The sequence below is a fragment of the Macaca fascicularis genome, chromosome 1, assembly GCF_037993035.2.
Source record: "Macaca fascicularis isolate 582-1 chromosome 1, T2T-MFA8v1.1".
NCBI classification, from domain to species: domain Eukaryota; kingdom Metazoa; phylum Chordata; class Mammalia; order Primates; family Cercopithecidae; genus Macaca; species Macaca fascicularis.
In genome coordinates, this window is record NC_088375.1 from 149,222,636 (window position 1) to 149,247,637 (window position 25,002).

A 25,002-nucleotide genomic window follows, 5' to 3' on the forward strand; every position below is an offset into this window, starting at 1 on the left:
GGTATGTAAATATAGGTAATCATTATATTTCTAAAACAATCTTTAAGACCATCTTTTAAGTCTCAGCTTGACAGTGAATTGCCTATTTTTAGTTTTCAAATCAGGGTATTTTTCAATTATCTTGCAATTGATTTTCTAAATTCACTCTTCAATTCATGAGACAAATGGCCTTTTTAGGGCAAATAAATACTATTTGGGGGTTAGAGAGGATAGAGATTATTTTATTCTTTTTGTATTGAATAATTTAGCAGGAAGATGCTACCGATTATAAGGAGAGTCATATGTATTAAGATCGATAAAGAGAAATATTTTTAAGGCTTTTAGATTTCCCTAGAAGGAGATAGGATTTACATTCTAACTTCGGTTTTCTTCAAAGGGATCCTGTTTGCTTAAATTCTCAGAAAATATGATTGGACTTCTCAGTTGACTGAGCTGTAAGAGTGGTGAGGAACCTGCCCTCAGGAAGGGACCTGTCAACATTTAGAGGGTGTGGGGGTGGTGATACTGGGGATGGAGATTGGTGTGATGGAAGGGATGAGGCCTAGAACACAAGCATCTCGAACCCACTTGCCTCTCTGTGAATGGGGCTCTTGCGCACAGCCAGGCCTGGCTTCCCTCCCTGCTGTTCCCACTTGCCCAGCACAGTAGACTGATCCAGCCCTGGCAGGAGGCGGCTGTCCCTGGCCAGCGCCAACTCCTGGCTGCACGCTGTGCTCCACAGAGCCTTCCAGCCCAGCCAGCTTGGCTGTGGGGGTCTCAGATTTCATCTCAAGGTGCCAGCAGAGTCCCTTCACTAGAATCATATTTTTTCACCTGTTAATTTGATCATTTTGCAGTTAGTGGGTTTCATCCACAAAAAAAGGGTCTTCTAAAAAATAAAATATAGTGTTGTCTTTCATGATGTTATGTGTAGGACCACTACCTGGTATAGAGCCACTGAGAGAACCTTGGTTAGAAAACACGAGTTCATCCAGGTGCAGTGGCTCATGCTTGTAATCCCACCTATTTGGGAGGGCAATGCAGAGAGATTGCTCAAGCCTGGGAGTTCGAGACCAGCCTGGGCAACATGGTGAAACCCCATCTCTACAAAAAATACAAAAATTAGCCGGATATGGTGGTGTGCACCTGTGGTCACAGCTACTCAAGACAGAGATGAGAGGATTGCTTGAGCCCACGGGGCAGAGGTTACAGCGAGCCATGATCATGCAGCTGCACTCCAGCCTGGGTGACAGAGCAAGACCCTGTTTCAAAAAAAGAAAAAAAAGAAAAGAAGGCACCAGTTCAGTTGTCTGATCCACTCCAGGTCTGACCACACAATTCTAAATTCTTTCTTTTCCAGAAACTAGAGGCAACTGTTTTTAAAATAAATATCCTTGGGAATATTATGAACTTTATGAACATTTCCCTGCAGATAATCAAACTAATCAAACACTATTAGTAGGCTGGGCATGGTGGCTCATGCCTGCAATCCCAACACTTTGGGAGGCCAAGGTGGCTGGATCACCTGAGGTCAGAAGTTCAAGACCAGCCTGACCAACATGTTGAAACCCTGTTTCTACTAAAAATACAAAATTTAGCCAGTGTCATAGTGGACGCCTGTAGTCCCACCTACTCAGGAGGCTGAGGCAAGAGAATCGCTTGAACCCACGAGTGAGACTTCGTCTCGAAAATGAAAAAAACAAAAACCAAATACTATATATAGAAGGAAACCAAAATCACAGTCACACAAAGACTGTGATAAGACTTTGTTAGAGGGAAAGATTCAAAAAATTTATATTCTTTTTTCATACCTCGAAGTAAATTATATGCAAATATGTCCTAACCTAAGCAAACTGAAAACTAAAAGTATCAACATCAGTATTAATAAATTAAGGGGTTATTTTATTTGCTTTCCTTTCTTTAATATTATTTGCTTTTCTAAAGCTTTCATGATGTAATTTGTGTAAGTAAATAATTCAGATAATTCCTATGGTAGGATTCAGAAAGAATTTGATTCATTTTAAAATGTAGCTGACATACAATGTTTTAATTATTGAAAAGTATACATTCAGAATAGTATTTTAAAACAACTGAAAAGTTTAGAGAAAATAAAATGCATACCTGTATACTTATTACACAGATTTAAAAAATCAAAATTTAGAAGGCATCTGTGAACCTCTCCTCAATCACAGTCCTCCCCACAGAGGTAACTACTCATCTGAATTTTATGTCAACCTATTCCCTTGTTTTTCTTCATAATTTCATTACTTGTGTATTTTCCCCCCAAATAATATAGTCTTTCATTTTCTCTGTTTTTTGAACTTTACATAAATAGAATCATACTTTATATGTTTTTGTGTGACTTCTTTTACTTAACATTACTGTATACTGTATTTCAGTGTATGAATATATTCATTTTTTTCTGCTGATTTATATTGGGATTGTTTCTTGCTATTAATATTATGAGCAATCCTGCAGTTAATAAACTGAAATATGTCTCCTAGGTTGCACGTGCTAGAAACTCTCTCGGATATCTAGAAGTAGAGCTGGCTTGTAAAGTGTACAAGATTTTAAGCTATAGTAAGTAATGCTGAAATGGTTTTCAGGCATTTATGCTCTCACAAACAATGGGTAAAAGTGCCCCTTGGCTGGGTGCAGTGGTTCACGCCTGTAATCCTAACACTTTGGGAGGCCGAGGTGGGTGGATCACGAGGTCAGGAGTTTGAGACCGTTCTGGCCAACATAGTGAAATCCCATCTCTACTAAAAATACAAAAAATTAGCTGGGCATGGTGTCGGGCGCCTGTAATCCCAGTTACTCAGGAGGCTGAGGCAGGAGAATCACTTGAACTTGGGAGGCGGAGGTTGCAGTGAGCCGAGATGACGCCATTGCACTCCAGCCTGGGTGACAGTGTGAGACTCCACCTCAAAAAAAAAAAAAAAAAAAGGGTGCCCCTTGTACCACATTCTCTCCAACACTTGAAATATTTGATTTTCGTTAACAAAGTCACAGGGGCCTTCTAAATTTTGATTTTAAAAATTTCCTTCTATTTTTAAAAAAACAAAACCATTGTGGTTTTCATTTTTCTTTCCCTGATTACCTATGAGCTTGGGTGACTTTTCATATGTTTATGGGCCATTTGTGTTTTTGTTCATTCATCAAATGTTGTTTGAGTACGTCCCATGTGCCAGGCAGTCTTTGAGTCTCTCCTCCACTTTCAAAGAACAATAAAATCGAAGGAATAACCCAGAAACAACTCCACACATATATATAGGGCCATAACTCACAACAAAGAGCACATTGTAGGTTTGTGGGTAAAGGACAATCTCTGTCCTCCATTTCTTAGAAAGTGGAGGAGAGACACACTGTGCCTATCGATCAATTGCCCATTTTTCTATTGAGTTGTTTCTCTTTTTCAAAGGAATTCTTTATATGTTCTGGAAACATACTTTGTTGATTGTATGTGTTGCAAATATTGTCTTCAAGTTTGTGGCTTGCCTTTTTACTCTGTGGTACTTTTTGATGATGACCCAGAGCTCTTAATTTTAATGTGGTCAGATCCTTTCCTCATACTGTCTTCCGAAAGCTTTAGCATTTTGTCTTTCATGTTTAAGACCTTACTTCCATTTGGAATGTATTCTTATATATTGTGTGAGGATGGGATCCAATTTCCTTCTTCTGCTTGTTACCCACACCCTATATGGAGGACTAACTCTCCTGGCACCGTTATTGAATGGTCTGTCCTTTACCTGCTGATCTACAATGCCCTCTTTTTTTTTTTTTTTTTTTTTTTGAGACGGAGTCTCGCTCTGTCGCCCAGGCTGGAGTGTAGTGGCCAGATCTCAGCTCACTGCAAGCTCCGCCTCCCGGGTTCCCGCCATTCTCCTGCCTCAGCCTCCCAAGTAGCTGGGACCACAGGCGCCGCCACCTCGCCTGGCTAATTTTTTGTGTTTTTAGTAGAGACGGGGTTTCGCCGTGTTAGCCAGGATGGTCTCGATCTCCTGACCTTGTGATCCGCCCGTCTCGGCCTCCCACAGTGCTGGGATTACAGGCTTGAGCCACCGCGCCCGGCCTTACAATGCCCTCTTGTTGTGAGGTATAGCCCTATATATGTGTGGATCTGTTTCTGGGTTCTAATTGTTCTATTTTATTGTTCTATTTGTCTCTATGCCAGTTCCACCATACCACTGTATTAAGTACTCATCACAAGAAGAAAAGGATAACAGTAATTATTTTGAAAGTTAAATGTATAGTACCTGACCTGATACATGTTAAGCGTACAATAAATGTCATCTATTATTATTTTAGTAGGGAACACATTTTCATATGTTGTTTTAAACAATATCTAAAATCTGTAGAGAATTAGTCAACATTCACTAGATATAACCACTTCTGTTTTTGCATTTGATATGAGTTACTCTGGCTGCCCAAAGACTTAAGAAATCCATACATTCAGTTACTGCTTTTGTCTTCTTCTGAAGTACGTTGGAAAAGATGAAAGATGAACTCTTTAATTTCTTTACTCATCCTCACCCTGCAGTCTCTTAGAAAGGTTAAATGAAGGAGGCTTGACTTTGATTGTTTTTCTATTTGAATTCTGGAAAAGAAAATTATGCCGGAAGAATAAAGCAGCGTACTTAGGAAAGACTTTCAGTGATAAATATCTGGAGTGTCCTGTTTTCTATACCTTGCTTCTATGCCATATTTTACTTATTATAAACTACCTCAGGATCTTTGTTAAATAAACCCATTTATTTGATGAAGGAGAAGGAAGTGCGACATTTTAACTGTTACTGAAAGAAATGTTCTTTGCTCTGTTGGTCTTGGACTTCCACAAAATACTTGATTCCAGATGTTAAATTGTTTTTTCAGAAGCCTTGTTAAAGGGCCAGAGCATTAGATTTTTGAAGGCATTTCCAAACCTCAGCTGATTATCACAACACACAGGAATCCAAACTTTCAAAGCTTAACTTTGGCTCTGAAGTGTATCAGCAGCTGCAAAAAATATGTGCTAAGGCACAGGTTCATAGGACTGGGATCCAGTGTCCTTAAATGGTAAAACTTTAAGTAAATTTCCTTTACTTTCTACTTATCACAGATGCAGTTCAGTTGTTTAAAGTGCACTGAATTTCCTTGATTCCATCAAAAGTAGTGAGAACTTGATAATGGTAATAGTCATGTAGCAGCCTGGTATGTAGGTATTCATAGTAATGGATTTATTTTACATTTTTCTCTACCTATATATTTCTAGAATATATTAACAAACTAACCATTCCTCAAAAAAAAATTTTTTTTGAGAGAGGGTCTTGTTCTGTCACCCAGGCTGGAGTACAGTGGCACAATCACAGCTCACTGATACCTCGACCTGCTAGTTTCAATCAATCGTCCCTCCTCAGTCTCCCAAGTAGATGGGTCTAAAGGCATGTGCCACCATGCCCAGCTAATTTTTTAGTTTTCTGTAGAGACAAGGTCTTGCCATGTTACTCAGGCTGGTCTCGAACTCCTGGGCTCAAGCGACGTGCCTGCCCTGGCCTCTGTAAGTGCTGGGATTACAGGTGCAAGCCACCGTGCCTGGCCCTCAAAATATTTTATACATGCCATTTGCACTGTTCTTTAGACCAGATCTCATCATTCTCTAGGGAACTACCTTGATGCTTTTCCAAGGATGAGGGGTACAAATGCCCTCTCAACAGATGCCATCAACATGATGAAGCCAAGAAGAGATGGGATTAGGGGGAAACAAAGGGGAAGTTTTGGGCCATATTACACCAATTGGTAGTAAAGAAGAGGGGAAGATGTTCTCGGCGGAAGAAATAACCGAGCAAAGGCTCAGAGCCAGTAATGACCAAGAGACTTCAGTCACAGGAAGATCGTCTTACATTGAGTGAAGGGGTCATTGTGGTTTGCCATGAAGGACTAGCTAGAAGAGGCAGATGAACAATTGTTAGAAGACTCCAAAAGATGAAATTCAGTGTGTTCCAACAGCAGACTGATTAATTTCTGTGTTCATTTGTGTCACTTAACACATAGTGTTAGAGCTTCTAGCATGACGTAGTAGACTCCAACTCAAGAAATTCCTGTAGTCACATGGAGTTGAATTATAGAGACTGTTTATAGTAAACAAGAGACTATCGCAGGCCTTAAAACAAAAACCTTTCACATGTTTTAAGTTAATTTAAAAAAAAAGAATATTCTTTTCTCTGCCATTGGCACTATGCCTGGAATTTGGTACATGTAGGAATTTTAAAAATCAGTCCAGTGCCTCTCTTAAATTCCACAAGTACATTCTATATCAGTGGGATAATTTAGACGGAAGTTCTAATGATATCAGTGGAGAAAATTCCTGCAGGCCTGGGTAGATTGGAGGTTCTGCTTTTATTCCTTTCTGTACACTTTTCCAGCTATTGATTGGCCTCCACAGTGCTGAAGCTGAGGTGTCAGCTGACTCTTTCTCTGGTTTCTCAAAATTCCTCCCTTTCAGAGCAGAAGCCAGCATGACCAGAATACTTCTGAGGAATCTGCAGCAGCAGCAGTCCCCATGGGGAGCCTCAGAATGATAGTGAAACACAGCATTTACCTTCAAATGGCTCAGCAGTTGCCATCATGGCAGCTATCAGGAACTGCAGATGTCTTTTTCACAGTCTTTATATTTAGGACCCAATAGAATCAATTGTCTGTTGTTCTGGCATCTGTATCTAGACAGATGTATACAGTACAACCATTTTGCTAAGACCTGGGGAATCTAGAAATGAAAGACAGTCCCTGCCCCCAAATAAGCTCATGCAGTTTGGTGTAGAAGACAGAAGGACAGCACAGCATGGGAGTGAACACAGCATCAGTCCCCTCATCAGGGTCAAAATTTACTTTGTCAAGCAAGTGAGCATCCTGCTTAAGGCAGGCCTGTTACCTTTCTAATTGTTTCTCTAGTTATGTGAATTCCTCTGTTTGACCTACTTGACCTTAACACTTGTCATTTGTTTTTAAAATATTACTCTAAGCTACTTACTGCAATTGTTCCAAATGTTTAATTTATTAATTCCAGGCAATTCCTAACAATTTATTGCTATTTATTAACTCCTCCCTCTCTGTCAGCTGTTATTGGTCTGTTTCATGGATGACAGTGGTTAAATGTTTTCATATGCACTACAGTGTTTTTTGTGATGCTGTGATAACTTGTGGGCTAGACTAGGATGGCTGGTCTGGATCCCTGCCAAGACACTCAGTCAGTGGACCTGTGAAGAATATGCTTGGGTAGAGTTGGGTCTCAAGACATCATCTCATCACCATGGATGAACAATGCTACCTACAACAGCCTACGGCCTCTTTGATGGTTGACTACCTTTTTATGCTGTCTCCCTCCCTCCTTCCCACACCTGTGATCAGAATGCCTGCTTCTTATGGGTTCATATTCCCCAACGTCATTCCACCAGAAGCAAGGAGATATTTCTCATTGTCTTGTATACTTTGGCATTCTAGCAGGGAAGCAAAGACTTAATTATTTATGAAACAAACTTAAGTAAAATTAAGAATCAAAATATTCTTAGGACTAGGTCAAGCCAACTACTACAAAGTCATCTTTAAACATTTATTTAAATTATGTGTTTTAAACTCAATTATACTCAGTACCTAAACCCCAGCATATTCAATGTTAATCTCATTTCCTTTTTTTTTTTTTTTTTTTTTTTCTTTGAGGCGGAGCTTCGCTCTTATTGCAGGCTGGAGTACAATGGTGCCATCTCGACTCACCACAACCTCCACCTCCCAGGGTCAAACGGTTCTTCTGCCTCAGCCTCCCAAATAGCTGGGATTACAGGTATATGCCACCATGCCCAGCTAATTTTGTATTTTTAGTAGAGATAGGGTTTCTCCATGTTGGTCAGGCTGGTCTCAAACTCCTGAACTCAGGTGATCCGCCTGCCTTGGCCTCCCGAAGTGCTGGGATTACAGGCCTGAGCCACTGCACTCAGCTAATCTATAGTTTCATAATCTCTGTTGGTATATACATAAGGAGATTTGTTACAATTACAATTGGCTTTGGATCTTCCCAATTAACTTTCAGTCCAACAACTCAAGTAGGGCTGAGGTCTAGTATAGAAATGAGTTATGACTGATAACTTAAGATTTGACAAAAACTTTAGCATATGTGCTTTACAGTTGATTTTTAACTAATATGTACAATTTCTTATAAATGAAGTTGAAAACATATATGCATTACAAATAATGCTGAAACAGCATGAAATGCTATTATAGAGGTGAATGCAGCCTGCTTTGGGAGCACAGAAGAAGTAAATCCCTGCTGTGGAAGTCAGGTAGCGCTTCACCAAAGAGGCAATGTTGAAGCTGGTCTAGTGCAACAAGCAGGAGATCTAGGTGGAAAAAGGTAAAGGACGTTTTAGGCAGTATGTGAAAAAGCTTAGAAGTGTGACATAGAATCTCCACAGACCAGTAGAAAGTTTGATGTGACTAGAACTTAAAGTAACAGAAGAAAAATTGGGAAGTTAGACTGTGCATGTCAGGTTGAGATGATTACGCTCTGTCCTGTATTGTCATTTAAGGGAAAATAACAAAAGTATTTCATCTGGGCAGTGACATGATCAGATCTTTCTCTTTGGGAATATCTCTGCTGTGGATTAGCAGTTCAAAACACTGGACTCAAGAAAACCACTTAGGGGTTCCTGCAATAGTTCGCACCAGAAATGTGGAAAGTCTAAACCAGGGGTGTCCAATCTTTTGGCTTCCCTGGGCCACAGTGGAAGAAGAAAAATTGCTTTGGGCCACACATATAATGCACTAACACTAACAATAGCTAGTGAGCTAAAAAAAAAAAATCATCAAACAAATCTCATAATGTTTTAAGAAAGTTTATGAATTTGTGTTGGGCTGCATTCAAAGCCATCCTGGGCGGCATGTGGCATGCGGGTTGTGGGTTGGACAAGTTTGATCTAGACTATCAGTGGGAATGGAGAGGAGGGTGAAGTTGGAAGGTCTTTAAGAGTTAGACTGTTACCCCCATGAGGGCAGGAACCATGTGTGTTCTATTCAGCTTTGACCCATAAAGCTCTCTACTCCTCTGCTCCAAGTGACAAGGCGCCTTTCTGGCAAGATCCCCATCGTGTTCATCTTACTACTTGGATTTTACTGTCCAATGTAACAAGCCCATTCATTGCCTCTGGTGCTATTGGATACATATAATTGTCAAGAGTGAAGTGAGTTTAAAAAATAGACTAAATTTCTTCACCCATTTGTACTTTTCCATATGCTGTTTTGTTCCATATGACCATCTAGGTTATGCTGGAAGAATAGCTATATTTTTAGTGGATGGGTATAACTTGCCCCATTTCAGAAAGTAAGCTAATACTGTGACATACTTTTTAGCAGTTTTAAAAATGAAATGAATTCAAATGTACAGGTATGAAAAGATTTCCAAGAAGTACTTTTTTTGTAAAGTAAGTTATAGAACAATATGCGATAATATATTAAACAGGGAAAACATGTAAATCAAAATAATATATTTTGTGTATTCATTTAATCATGGAAATGCCCCAGAAAACAATATGAAAAGTTGTACTTCAAATTGATAAACATGGTTACCTCCAGGGTGGAGCAGGGAATTGTTCAGTTAATCCTGAATATTTTACCACAAAAAGATTTAAAAAAAAAAAAAGAAGAAGAGGGAGGAGAAAAAGGTAAGGGGGAAAGAAGAGGCTTCGAAGAAGTAAATCAGACAAAAGTACAGCTCTTTCAAGGCAGAACATTCCTTGCTCTAGACTTATATTTGTGAAGGGCAAAAGAAATTAGGAAGTATATCTTTGTTTACCACTGGGAAACAAGGATTTGGTTTCATGGATTATTTTTATTATAGCTGCTGAAGCTGTGAGTGATAAAGTACTGCAATGTATCTAATACTCAATTTTGAAATAGAATATCCGTTTGTAAACCCAGGCCTGCCCTTGATTTGAATACCTATGAATGCAAGCCAACAATTTAAAATTCCACGTGCATGGTCTTCCAGTTCTAAAGCAGGAGAAATAATACTTACCCCTAAAAAGGATGTTGAGGAGACAAATGACAGATGTAAGCAAAAGATCTGAGCTCTTCTGAATTTTATATAAATATAAGATAGGATGTCCTGGTATAATCTTTACATATATGCATAAACTTAGAGACACGGGCTATCTGTTACATAATATTTACCAATTTTAAATGCACAAATTATTGTTTAGGATAATGTTTCATAACCCTTGGGTCAATATTACCAAAAACCAACAATCAGTTCTTTCAGTTTTGGATTTCAAAAAGCCTCCTTTCAGATTTAAATTGAATAGGAAACCATTATTTTTAGGGCTTAAAAACACGGTGGTGTCCCCTTAGAAACCTCCAATTAGTAGCAGCCATTGTCTAATTAGGTGAAAATAATAATCTATCGATTGTTATAAAAGCAAGATATTATAATTCAAGTGTGTTTCCAGATGCCAGTGAATTGCTGGAAAGCTGCAAGTTTAACTTTCCGCTCTGATAGAGTTTTAAAAGAGGTCAGGGTACATTTTACCATAGTGTCTAGCAATGTGAGTTTATTCAGACCTTTTGGCAGACATTCCTGCACACTCAAGCTAAATCAATGAATCATCCATTGTTGGCCAGCTCCGCTCTCAGTTGCTAAGAGGTTTTTCAAGCATACTAAGGCTTTATTCTACATAGTCTGTAAAAAGGGCAAACTGTATTAAATGTTAAAATGTCTCATCTTTCCTAAATTAGTAATTAAAATTTTACCCAGAATTTTAATACTGGGGCGATGGGAAAGTCTGTGAGCAGCTGGAGGACTTTCTACTTGGGAAAATACGTGAGAAAACTTCCTGCTCATAACTCTTCAGAAATATGTGTGTGGAGGAAATGGAAACATTTAAAAAGTGGACACATGAAAAACAAAAACTCAAGGAGGAAGGTCTAAACTCTCTTAAAGAAATATAATGTGTTTTTGTTCTTATATATTTCAAAATGAAAGACGTTTTCTTTAAATTTTGTTAAATGTACTCTAATTTTCCTTGTTTCTCTTTGAGTCATAAAGACCCTTGTAATTTAGCAGTGTATTTTAAAGCTTTAATACAATAGTTTTTAAAAATATATAAATTTAAAACTACCACGAAATAAAGGAATGTAATTTTTTCAGCTTGCTCTTTATGAATGTTTATAGTATATTCTTTTCTCTCTATGTAATAACAGTGCATTGGATACTCAAAAACTAAAGGAGTAGATTTTTACATGTTCTCACCACAAATGATCAGTATATAAGGTAAGCCATATGCTTGATTCAGCCATTCCATAATGTATACATATTTCAAAGCATAATGCTGTATGCCAAAAACATACACAATTTTTAAAAAAAGTATACTATGTTCTATATGTATCCTTCTTGAATATTTCAAGTTTTAAAACATAATAGTTGTTTTATTTATTTTCTCTTTGAACTTAGTGATGATTTCACATTATAGAGAATCCCAGAATTTATCATAGAGATTACTATTTCATTTTGCTGAGAGAATGGGGATAATTTGGAGTACAAATTTAAAAAGAGAAAAAAAACAAGTATAATGTATCTTAAAAAAATATTTTTAAGTTTATTGGATCCAGATGTAGTGATGAGGAAAGCTTCTCTTCTGTATTTCTTAGTTTCTCAAGATAAAATCCTATTTCATAAATCTCTATGAGGACTGTCTCAAATATTCTAAAAGAAGCTTTTCAGATATAACGTGGCTTTTGGAATTGGACAGGCCTGGTTGCTCCATGTTCTAGATAGTGTTGCCTTGAACAAATTACTCCTCATCTTTGGGCTCCAACTTCCACATTTATAAAGTAAACATAATAATGCACACCACCACGGGTGGTTATGGAATTCAAATGAGGAAACATGGTAGGTAGTCCTGGCACATAGTGGGTCCTGGATAAATTTCAGTTCTTAGCTTCTTTAAAACTGTTGGAGGCTAATATCCACGTGCTCTTAAATACAGCCAAACCTCTTTAAGTTGGCAACATAAGTGTTTAGTTTTACTTCTAATTTCAAAAGAGATGTATTTGAGTGAGTGACTGAGAGCATTCATTACATGAGGGCAGCTTGGAACAAGAGGACAGGGGATAGTCTTGCACCTTGGCCTTCTTTCTTGCAGACAAACAAAACATTTGTGATTCTTGGGTTCTTGTCTCCCCTCTCTCTCTGAGGCTCTCTCTTTTTCATAGAGGACTCCACCTTCTCTCAAGACTTGTATTCCAACATGCTATCTCCAGTTTACTATTCACTGCTATAACGCAGGGCTTTTTTTTTTTTAGGGCACTTTTTAGATCCAGCCAAGGATGAAGCCTTTCCCAGCCAAATGCGGAGCAGGGAATGGACCATGCCTTGGTACGCCCTGCTCCTGTTGATCCAGAACATGACTTTTTAAGACTTTAAGCTTACAGAAAAAATAAGGTGTGACCTCCATTTACATGCTTAAGCTTCCTGACACCTGTGTTTATTTAAAGGAACCATCTCCATGTCTGTACTCACAACCTGATGATGCACGCCTTCTACAGAACCAAGTATAGTGTTTTTACAGGAAGTTTTTTAATAGCAAGGAAAAACAAGATCTTTTTCTCAGGTGCTTGACTATTTCCCTCTGTAATCTTAGATATAGTTTAAATCCTATTTCTTTTAGGTAATATTTGTTACATTAGATGTTGGAGGCTAATATCAGCTAATAAATAGACCCATGTGGCCTATTTATTGAATTAAACTGAAGAGAATTGCTAGCATGTCTGCTCTTAGGATATAGTAGTATGAAGTGGCAGCTACATAAAACTGATTACTCTCGTGGCCCCTGCCTAAAGGGAGAAGGCCTCATACAACTCAACAGTGATATCAGCAAAATAACATGTCTGTCCTTGTCAAGAGAGAAAACAGGGTTGAAAATGACAGAATGAAGATGTAATACTCAAGCTTTCTAGGGCAGATTGTAAATTATGGCAAAAATGAAGCAAAACAAAACCCAAAGGAAAGAAGTTTAGATTTAATGCCTAAAGAAGTGGCATTTCCTCAAAGGAAGTCCACATGAACTGACTTAAGTTGCAGTGATGGGGGTCAGTGAGAACAGTACATAGAGCAACTCCTGTGGCTTTCTGTTAGAGCTTCACCTTGCAATTGTAATTTTTATATAACTTGAGAGAGAGAGAGAGAGAGAAAGACAGACAGAATTTCCCTCACTTTCTGAATCATGGCTCAGAAGTGTGTTATAAAACACCAAGAACGGAAAAGCTATTACGTGGAATATAAAGAAATACTTGAGTCTACAGTATCATTGAACTCTTGGATTCAGTTTCAGCAGACATGCTCTGTATTCCCACAAGAGTCTGGAAAATGAACTCCTATTTTTTTTTCTGTCTGGAGCTGCAGTTAGTGTTATTATTTGCTCCATGGCTCAATCCGGGTCAGACTGTTCTTCAGTAACACAGGTGGATGTTAAAACAGGGAATCTGTTGAAAAGATTGCAGAGGAACTGCTTCCCAAAAGCAGTTCTGGATGGCAATTTGATGGCAGTCAGCTATGGTAAGGACAAATGAAGCTTAGCAGTACCTTCTAGAATGTGGTCTTTCAGGCTTTGTCAGCTGCAATCCTACAGGCAGAAGTTTCATGTATAATGGGTCAATATGAACTGGTGGCATCCTCTAAGAAGTGGATTCTAGAAATGGAGGTCATTAAATGCTCAATACTTGCTAATTGTGATGTTGATCTGCATTTTTCTGTTTAGCTTTATTTGTGAAATATGTAGTTCTTAAAGAAAAATTCCATAAGCCTTTTTTTTCTTTCATATGGGCTTAAAAATATTTTAGAAACTTGTTAAAAACTAGCTATAGAAATATTCATGATCCTACTAAAAGTGGCAGGAGGAATATAGTTATGGTTTAAGATATAGAAATTGTTTTGTGCTAATGTTTTATTGTCAGCAATTACATTGTTAAAATATAACAGGTAAATTTTGCCAAGGGTACAACATGTATCCATTTGTAAGTAAGCACACAGGGAAAACAGTATTTTAAATGTTCTACCCATTGAATTATTTTTTCTAGTAAACAACTTGACATAAAATAGACTGAAACATCCATTTATTTTAACAACTATGTTAAATTACAGATTAGTGGTCCAAAATAAAATTTGAACTGATTTAATACATAATTCAGTTTTGGGGGAAAATAGATCTTTCTCCAGCTGAGAATAGACTATATATTTTTTCTTTTGTGAATAACTTATTTTACCTTTAATAAGTTTAGGACTTGCCTGAACCACAGCCAGCCTTAAGAATCCTTTATTCAGAAATATTCAACATTATATTGACTAAGGAGCAACTTAGGGGTTGACAAATAGATCAGTATTTCAGTTTCTGACTTTAGACTATTTTTAAAGTAAAGTGCTGAGAGTTCCAATTGAAAAATTGCAAATGCTCCAGGACACTGTGCCTGGAAATAAGATTCCTGAAGAGTAGAGCCTAGGGATGTTTAGGCAACCCTTACAGAAACAAGCCTTCAAGTATATTTTAAGTACAATGTGTCTCGCACGTTTTGAATGATTCTTTTCAGATTTTTTTTTTTTTGGATGTAACTATTCTGTTTTACTTTACATAACGTGTATATACACACACATATATGTATATGTGTATGTGCATGTGTGTGTCTGTGTGTATATATAAATGGTAAATCTAGGAGTTTACATATCCAAGGGAAAATTTCCCTCAAACTTGAGATTGTTACTCACCAGATCGAACATTAGCAGGCCCTGAGGGACAGTCCCAGTCCACAGCCAACACACACTGATCCCTTCTTATCACTTGGAACAGACGCTCCTCCACGGGTACATACCCAGCATTCTTAAGAAAACAGGTATCTGTTGAAGTTAAACTAATATTTTTGGAGCAAAAAATGATAATTGTCAGAAGATTTTTATTAATTGTGTTTTCTAGAAATGTAGTCTTAGTTCAGCTATATTTACCAGAAAAATACACAAAGCATTTTTATATCTTAGTATTTATAACTGAAATTATACATTTCTGAAGAAAATATCAAATCTGAGATAAAAACAGCATGGTAAATTAATTTGTACTGAAAATATTTTTGAAAATATTTTGTCTATAAAAATAGTTTGACAAGTAGTCTTGTTTGCTATAGTTGAAAGACTCTGCTTGAAGTAAAGCATTCACGCTTAGACCCTGGCTAGAAGAAAGAAATCAGAGGCAGATTTTTAAAAAGACCATACTTTCAGGTCTGGGCACAGTGGCTCACACCTGTAATCCCAGCACTTTGAGAGGCCAAGGCAGGAGGATCACTTGAGGCTAAGAATTCAAGATAAGCCTGGGCAACATAGTCAGACCCTGTCTCTACCAAAAAAAAAAATTAAAAATATTACCTAGGGGTGGTGGTTGTGTACCTGTAGTCTTAGCCATTTGAGGGGCTGAGGCAGGAGGATTGCTTGAGCCCAAGAGTTTGAGGCTATAGTGAGCTGTGATTGCAGCACTGCCTGGGTGACATAGCAAGACCCTGTCTCTAAAAAAATTAATTAAAATAAAAGTAAAATACATTGCTTTCAGAACACATTAAAAAGGAACTAGATGCAAAATAGTTTTGAAAATGTTTTCTTTCAAGTAAGATAGTAAATGTGCTTCTTTTTAAAACAAAATGACGTATAACTGAAAATCTGATTCTACAGTTCAATAATAGGAATTTTAAAAGAGCTCAAAAGCTGCTTCTTGGTCAGATGCAGTGACTCATGCCTATAATCCCAGCACATTGGGAGGCCGAGGTGGGTGGATCACTTGAGCCCAGGAGTTTGAGACCAGCCTGGACAACATGGTGAATGAAACCCCATCTCTACAAAAAAATTGTTAAAAATTAACTGGGCATGGTAGTGGGTGCCTGTGGTCCCAGCTACTTGGGAGGCTGAGATGGGAGGATTGCTTGGGTCCAGGAGATCAAGGTGACAGTGAACCTTGGTCATGCAGCTGTACTCCAGCACGGGCAATAGAGTGAAACCCTCTCTCAAAAAAAAAAAAAAAATAAGAAAAGAAAAGAAAAAAGAAAAGCTGCTTCTCTTGAAATTCAAGGTAAAATTATATTTCATCCTCATTACAATTCTTTTTCCTAAAAGTAAATATAAACCATACTATTCTATTCTGTATGTGCTATTTAGACTATATCTGATGTAGTTAGTCATTCTCTACTGCTCCCAGGAAGTGAATAAATTTAGGTAAAAAGAAGATACCAATAATGAAAGATTTCACTTTTCATGAATGTTTTCACAGTAGGCGCCCTCTTCATTTTAGAGGTGTAACCTCTTGGAGAAAAGGATCAATTCCTGTAATTTTATTGCTAGACTGTGTCAACACAGTGTATTATGAAAGCTACATTTAAGCAGCACCAAGATCGTCTTTTAATGATGATAGTGTTAGTCTGCTGTACTCAAAAGCGTTCACTCTTTAGCCCAGTGTTCTGGTATTATATAAAGCTTTAGAAACCCTGGACATTTGCCTATGATGTCTTTGAAGAAGGCAATCACATTGTGGGCATGGATCATATCTCTCTGCTTACATTTTTATGGTTTTCATTTATGTACCATTGTACTGCAGAAGGGATAGAAGGCAGCTTAGAAGGATATATATATAATAAAGGTAGAACCAATCAAAAGATGGGTACAGGAATAAGATAAAATGATTACCATTAGGTGGAGCCAGGAACACAATATACGATCTACACACTGTTATAGATGGGTCACAAATTCCACTGAAAGCTTTCTAACCAGCAGCATAAAGAAGTAAACCTGGTAGGTATTTTAGTCTATGAGGACCTAAAGATACAGGCAGGTCGGTTTCTGAGAAGTGAAAATGTCATTGCTACTAAGCTCAGAGAAAAATTTCTTCCTGGGGATCACATGTGGACAGTGTATAATGATATAAATAGCATCATCTACCACATTTTTACCAGTAGGTACAGTTCAGTTAATTCAATAGTATAGAAAGTAAACTCTCTAATTCAGATGTACATTTTAGAATTTCTGCAAGAGTAGGCCAGGCACAGTGGCTCACATCGTAATTCCAGCACTTTGGGAAGCCCAGGTAGGCAGATCACCTGAGGTCAGGAGGTCGAGACCAGCTTGGTCAACATGGCAAAATCCTCTCTCTACTAAAAATACAAAAAACAACAGCATAAAAAAGCCAGGCATGGTGGCACACACCTGTAATCCCAGCTACTTGGGAGATTGAGGCAGGAGAATAGCTTGAATCCAGGAGGTGGAGGTTGCAGTGAGTCGAGATTACACCACTGTACTCCAGCCTGGGCAACAGATAGAGACTCTGTCTCAAAAAAAAAAAAAAAGAAAAGAAAATAATTTCTGCAAGAGTAGACTATGTGTCCTTCAGGCAGTCCTCCCTGATTGTTTTTGATAAATAATGCCGGTGAGCTCAAGGTTTTTTTGCTCAACAATTGGCTGGGATACAGCAAAACAAGGCCAAGATTCTCCAAAGAAAAAAATATTTGAGTCCACTTGGGCATTTCAAGAACAAAATTACAATAGATTTAGTTTTAAAGAGCAAAGCTGGCTTTATTGCAATTCTAGAATCGGGCAACATTTTATGCCATAAAATACAATAAATTTGCCAGTTAGTTGAACAGAAGGGGTTGGTTTTATAGACAGGGCTAAGGAAAGCAAAAATGAAAAACAAAAAACAGATTGATTATTTCAAAGTGACTTTCCTTGAAAGGCAGGGACAGGGAGGCAGAAAAATAGAAAGATTGGTTAGCATCAGATTACTTTTAAGGATTAAAACAGAGGGAATTATTATCCTACTGATTGAAGATTGATACTGGCCTATTTGGGAAATTGGCTGCTATCTCTCCTGCTTTCTTGGAAGGTCATATAACAGCTTAGTTTCAGTTTGGTGATGTGGAACTTCAGCATGGATAACTCCATTTTGATTTTTAGTCAAGTCTGTTGGGGCCTAATGCAGGAGCTGTGGGGCCTAGTGCAGGAGCTTAGTCCAAAACAGTGGCCTCCTATATTTTTTATTTAACAGTTTTCCCCTTTCAGTCACGCTTTCATCTAGGCGAGTGCGTGACCAAAACTAAGAGCATTAGTGCTACTCTTATCATCATGTTGGGTTTCTGGTCTCTACAAGTCATTCATAGGTTATGGTGTACTCATCATCATGTATTTCTTTGAGTTTTTGTCATTCCAGCAGAAAAGAGACTCTTCGGTGTTTGATGAATGACTGCGTACAAACTTTTAAAACTTTTTGAGAGGATGTCGTGTACCAGAGAAACTACTATTATGACTATCAGAAGGATAATGCCAGGAGTTTGGATTATGCTCCTTTATCTAGGATCCCCATAAACTAAACCAACTGAAATTAAATAGATCAAAGAATGAGCCAGGCCAGATACTCATTATATCTATGGGTGGCAAGCAGTATTAGCAGTTGCACAGATTTCTCCCTGTTCAGTTAGTCGGTAGCAATTCTGTCACCTAGCATTCCAGGAATGGGTTACACTAAAGCAGAGAGTACTAACTCTGTAAAAGAGATCACTAGTACAATTTGAACAAACAGTTGCATTAGGGATGTTGCTGAAGTTACCCACTAGGTGGACTAAAGGATCTCAGGTTTTTGAAAGATTCAGATTTGACATAACAGATTCAACATGCTGTCAGATTACCCACAAAAACTAAGGACTGTGAAACTTCAACCATAGCCTTATTCTGCCAAGTGAAAGAAGTAGGCATAAGCAAGGAAAAATTAAGGGGTAAGAATATTATAAGTGTTCATCTGATGGTCTTGTTAAAAGCTGTCCACGGCATGCAGTTAACAAATTCTCATCCTGGTTTGCAGTTTGAATGTCCCTGGTTGTGGCGTTAGATATTCTGGTGAACTCTCTGTATGGCAAACACATCACAAATGAGACTTGTCCCTTGAAATTTATATCAAGTTGTCCAGTTTAGCACTTTTGCTCTTAGTCGAAGAGTTGAAGCTAGATATTGGAGGGCACTAAAAGAATTCAGGATCCAGTCCAGTCTAGGGAAAAATAAACAAGGCTACAGTCTACTAAAAGGTGTACTATAGTTTTTCTTTTGCAACATAACTTTTCTCTCTATAGGCACCCCCCATTTCTACCAAAGATAATCAGAGTAAGACTAATTTGTCTGCAAAATAAGTTTCGTCTCATTAAACTTCACCTGATTATTTTATATAAGTACAGCAAGAATAACCACACAGTTCTTTTTAAATTTGCTTTGCTAGAAATTTTGATAAGGAAACTCAGATTAGACTTTTAAAAACCTCTCATCACTAGGAAGCTAAACCAAGGCCAACATCAGACTTTGTCCATGGTTATCTAATATCTTGAGGTTCCTAGGCCTGCCAGGAAGTGACAACTTTTTACTCACTGTAATGCTGTGTGTTAGTCCATTTTACATTGCTATAAAGGAATATATGACACTGGGTAATTTATGGAAAAAAAAAAGAGTTTATTTGGCTTACAACTTTGCAGGCATCTCCTCAACTTCCAGTGAGGTCCTCAGAAAGCTTTTATTTATGGTGGGAGGCTAGGGGAGTCAGTGGAGTCACATAGCGAGAGAGGCCTCCCACCAGGCCCCACCTTCCACACTGGGGATCAGATTTCAGCATGAGTTTCAGAGGGGTAAACATCCAAACTGTATCACACTGGGAATCCTTGAAACCAGGCATTCTATTAATTCTCAAAAATACTACATTTCAGTCAAAGCCTTGGTAATTAAACCAGTGTTTCCAGTTGTATCATGTAATACAGAGAGCAAATTCCTTTTGAGCTTATGAAAATAACCATATTAAGGAGAAAGATGGAATGTTTCAATCTTTGTTGATGAAAGTGTACTCTACCAAACTGTCGTGAGTTAGAGACAGCTTTAAAAAATCGTTTCTTAAATCTGGAAAATAAAACATTAAGAGAACCAGCAGTGTATTAAAAAGCTATAAGAACACATAATTTTTCCTCATCAGTTTTTCAGTCTAATGTAATTAATCCCTGCTCTGTTTGATCTTAGTTAACAGTTTCACTAATCTATCAGTTTCTTTCTTAGAGTTCTACAAATTCTTACCCAATCCAGTGCTATCAAAGTTATCACAAACCTGTACTTGTCAGAATTTTTTCCATTCTTTCCATGAACTTCTTTGAAGATTATAGTTGTTGCAAAAAGCTTTCAGAACAGCATCAGAATAAAGCAATTAACTGAGGACAGTAAGACTTAAAATAGCCATCATTAAAAACTTGATGAGAGTCCATAACGGACAAATAAATTGTGTTATTTCTGTGGCATACAACATTTTAACATAATAACCAAAATTATGATTGATTTCTAGAAATTTAATGCAATTTTGAAACACTTTTTTTTTTTTTCTTTTTTTTTTTTAAGGCAGGGTCTCACACTGTCACCCAGCCTGGAGTGCAGTGATGTGATCATGGCACACTGCAGCCTCTGCCTCCCGGGCTCAGGCGATCCTCCCACCTCTCAGCCTCCGGAGTAGCTAGGACTACACCTGTGTGCCACCATGCCTGGCTGCTCTTTGTATTCCTTGTAGCAATAGGGTTTTACCATGTTGCGCAGGGTGGTCTTGAACTCCTGGACTCAAGCAGTCTGCCCACTTCAGCCTCCCAAAGTGCAGGAATTGCAGGTGTGAGCCACCACACCTGGCCTGAATAAATATTTTAATAACATATCTATACAAATGTAAGGAAAAAAAGGTTAAACGTTATTTCTTATTGACAATATTTCCCATATAATTTAACAATATCAAATAAACTTAATTGGTTTAATATCTGTCTTTTGGACTTCCAGGTGGCTGTGGTTTGGATGTTTGTCTCCCAAATCTCATGTTGAAATTTGATCCCCAATGTTGGAGGTGGGGCTTAATGGGAGGTGTTTGGGTCACGGGGGTGGATCCCTCATGAATGGCTTGGTGTCTTCGTTGTGATGAGTGAGTTAATGGAAACTATTAGTTCCTGTGAGAGCTGGTTGTTTAAAAGAGCCTGTCACCTCCCCACTCCTCTCTTGCTCCCTCTGTGGCAATGTGATCTCTGTACTGTGACTCCCTTTTGCTTTCTGCCATGAGTGGAAGCTTCCTGTGGCTTTTGCCAGATGCCCAGTCTTCCAGCCAGCAAAATTGTGAGTCAAGTAAACCTCTTTTCTTCATAAATTTTCCAGCCTTAGGTATTCCTTTATATCAGCTCCAAAGGGACTAAGACAAGGGGACTTAGAATTTCATTTTGGGAAGTTTGTCAAAAAGATTCAAACACTTGATCAAAAATAGGATTACAGGTCACTGTGAAAATAATACTCATTTAACCACAGTGATAATTGAAATACTTCAAAAGAAGTTACATAGCTGTAGAAAATCTTAACTCTTATAATAAAGAGAAGACTCAGTTTTCCTAAGTAATTAATGACCTAAGAAAGAAAACATGAAGCACAAAAATTATTTTGACAAAATACAGAATCTTTCTTTTCTAGGCCACATATCTAAAAAGTCTCACAATTTTTAAATAAGAAAAGATCAGTACTTCAAGAAAACCTTGTTTTAAAAATAAAGCTTAATTTTTAGAAAAACCTAAACACAATTATTTCTTAATTTTAGCCAACTTGATCACACTCAAAATTCCTTTCATAAGATTCATCTTCCATAAATCTTCTAAACCTTGCGAAGACCTCCTGCAGCTTGCTCAAACCTTCAGTTTTGTCCCATGCATTCTACTTTTTCTTTTCTTTTTTTTTTTTTTTTGAGATGGAGTCTCACTCCTGTTGTCGAGGCTGGAGTGCAATGGCGTGATCTCAGCTCACCGCAACCCCTGCCTCCCAGGTTAAAGCGATTCTCCTGCCTCAGCCTCCTGAGTAGCTAGGATTACAGGCATGCACCACCACACCCAGCTAATTTTGTATTTTTAGTAGAGACAGGGTTTCTCCACATTGGTCAGGCCGGTCTTGAACTCCCAACCTCAGGTGATCTACCCGCCTTGGCCTCCCAAAGTGCTGGGATTACAGGCATGAGCCACTGCGCCCAGTCTTCTTTTTCATATTGAAACAACCACTCATTCTACCTTAGGGCAAAAATGTACTTTTCTTTTTCCCTTATCTTTCTGACCACACAAAATTAGTCTCTTTTCAACTTTCTTTACCAAAAATATATTCTCAGACTTAGAACTTTTTTGTATCTCTTTTTCTTAATAGTTCCTTCCTGCCTTGTTTCCATTTTCTTCATAAATCTATATTGTGAAAAGCCTTTAACCTTTGAATTAGCTGAAATTACTCTTTTCTACAAAACGTATTCTCATGACTTTTTATAAATTTTCTCACCCAAACACATTTTACTTTCTCTTGGTATACTTTGCATATATAATTACATATATTAAGTAGAATTTTTAACTTTTAGTAACTTTAATTTCTAGTGAAACCTAGGAAGTAAGCAATTTTGAACTATTATATACCAACATTTTATAACAACACAAGGTAACAAAGTATCTATACTTTAATCATGTTTAGCAATTAATGTGTCAGTGTTCTAACTTACTTGGAAATGACTGACATTTCATGAATATTTATTACTTAATCATATGACTTTAAGATTATGTTACCTGAAGATTTTCGAAACTATGAAAGGTATTTGAGGTAGTCTCTTAGCCTGTTTTCTTTTGCTGTAACAGAATACAAAAGACTTGGTAATTTGTAAAGAAAAGTGGTTTATTTAGCTCATGATTCTAGAGGCTGGAAGTCCAAGACGGGGCAGCCCATCTGGTCAGTTTTTGGTGAGTGTCTCATGTTGCATCATAACATGGTGGAGAAACAGAAGGGAAAGCAGGCGTGGAAAGGGGATAAAACACAGGCGTGACCTCACCTTGTAACAACCTGTTCTCCTTTGAGAACTAATCCAGTCTTGCAGAATTAACCCAGTCTCAGGAGAAAGATATTAATCTATGTGATTGACCTAATCATCTCTTAAAGGCTTTACCTCCCCACACCTGTTATATTGGCAATTAAATTTCAACACGAATTTTGGTGCGGACAAACCACAGCAAACCATAGCAGTTAGTGCAGTTTTTCTGATAAAATATTATATTTTATAGCTTACTTTTTCTTTAAGCCAATTAATTAAAGCTTTTTCATATATTTTGATAGCAAAATATCACATACATATAACACATGTAGACATACACACAGAAGCAGATCTTAGAGCTTTTATAAGATTCTCTATTTGCCAGGTTTTCAATAGTTTCTCTTTCTTCTTTAGACTGTCAATCTCCTGATTACCTATTCTGTTGTTTTTAAATTATTGTTAATTTTTTGTTAAATATATAAAATAAAATAAATACAAATAAAAATTTATTGTTAAATTATTGTTAAATATTTTTAAGTTATTGTTAGCTAGGTAACCCTAAGTTTGCACTTCCAAAGACATGACTCTTAGGTGAGATGAACTTACCTAATGTAAGATGAACTTACATCCCAAAGCACACAACTTGGATCTAAACACCATTATTTGCTGGGACAAGGGCAAAGAGTAAGACCCCATAAGACAAGATGGGCAGGAAGAGTGCTCTAAACACAGTTAAGGTTTGTTGTGTAAACTTTAAGCCAATGTCCTTTTCACTGTAAAATTTTCTAGTGGTTTTAGGTGCAGAGAAAGAGATGCCCTTAGAAATGGAGATTTTCTTTATAGATGTAAATTTCTTTTACAAAGAGTTTTTAAATAGCCAGCTAAATGTTAGAAAGTTGTATTTTGGAGACCAATTTAGTACAATATGTAGTCATTTTAGATTGTTTCTTAATTGAATCACTGACTTCAGTGTAGAGCCCTCTAATGAATAGGACAAAGAAGGCATTTTCTATGCCTGGACTCATGAATAGAACTGGATTTGATATTCCTGACAACTGAAATTTTCTTTTTTATTTTGAGTGAGAGGTTGTCCCCACTTTTATAAAAGTGGGACTTAAACTGTATGACTTATGCCTCAGTCTTCTGATCTGTACACTAGAGGGTAATAATATCTCCTTCAGATGGATATTTTAAGAAGTAAAGATGACATATAGTGTATAGACCAATGCTGTAAGTATTAGTTGTTGATGTTATTGTTATTGCTATTAAGGAGTGTCTTGTGCAAAATAAGTATTTTGTTTGAGGGAATAAAACAAAAGAATGGGCAAGTGAATTATTATTATAGAGCAAAATGACCTAGCAGAGACCAAATACCAGGAATCAGCCAAGTATGTCAGATACTTAGAGTGTCCTTGTCAAAGACCTTTGGAAACTACAGGACTTTTATTCTTGTATCAGTCCCCATGAAGTCAGGATCTGTGAAGGGTCTGAGATTTTACCGCATTGGCAAGCCAACAGTTTAGCTTGTTACAGAAGACTGGTAACACCTACATCAGAGACAGAGGACTTTATTATTCACGGCCCAGCAAGCAGCATGAGTGTCATGTTGGTATCAATTCCCCATGTCTTCCCCAAACTCATGAAGGTAACAAAGACAGGCATGGGTTTAAATGGGTGTTGTGTACTCAGTGGATTTGTGTCACATTTGAGGAACATTGAGTTTAGGGAACTTACTGCTTTTATAGTGAGCCATGAGGAAGGGATGGAGGAGGAGATGGAAGCTACTTTACTTCATTTCTCAAGATGTTCACTGAAACACAACCCAGAGAAATGACCTGAGTAAAGAGTAATCAAGGCCTTGCATTCTTGACCCGTCAAGAAGCTAAGGACATTCAAGGTTCATTGTGAATTGTCCATCCCAATAACCCAGCCCCTTAGCCTGCTTGACAAGGGCTCTGAGAACAGCTTTGGGTTCTGCCTACTGATACGAATAACCAGGCTTTATATAGCTGGTGCTGAGGTCAAACAGCAGCAGTGGCACTATTAGCACCATCAGTTTTCAGCTTAGGTGAACCAGAGGTAAACCAGGTCCAGGCATTGAAGGGAATCTCTGTGAATC

The 25,002-nt window shown here is 37.7% G+C and overlaps 1 protein-coding gene and 1 long non-coding RNA gene across 9 annotated transcripts in view; both read left to right on the forward strand.

The window, feature by feature from the left end:
• Positions 1-25,002, forward strand: part of DDAH1 (dimethylarginine dimethylaminohydrolase 1) — a 255,115-nt gene that overhangs the window by 154,898 nt on the left and 75,215 nt on the right. The window lies entirely within an intron of this gene.
• LOC135964750 (uncharacterized) overlaps positions 1-25,002 on the forward strand; it is a 59,565-nt gene that overhangs the window by 21,598 nt on the left and 12,965 nt on the right. The window contains exons 2-3 of the long non-coding RNA XR_010577342.2: positions 7,672-7,792; positions 11,200-11,269. This is a non-coding gene — a long non-coding RNA (uncharacterized lncRNA). The remainder of the gene's footprint in view (positions 1-7,671; positions 7,793-11,199; positions 11,270-25,002) is intronic.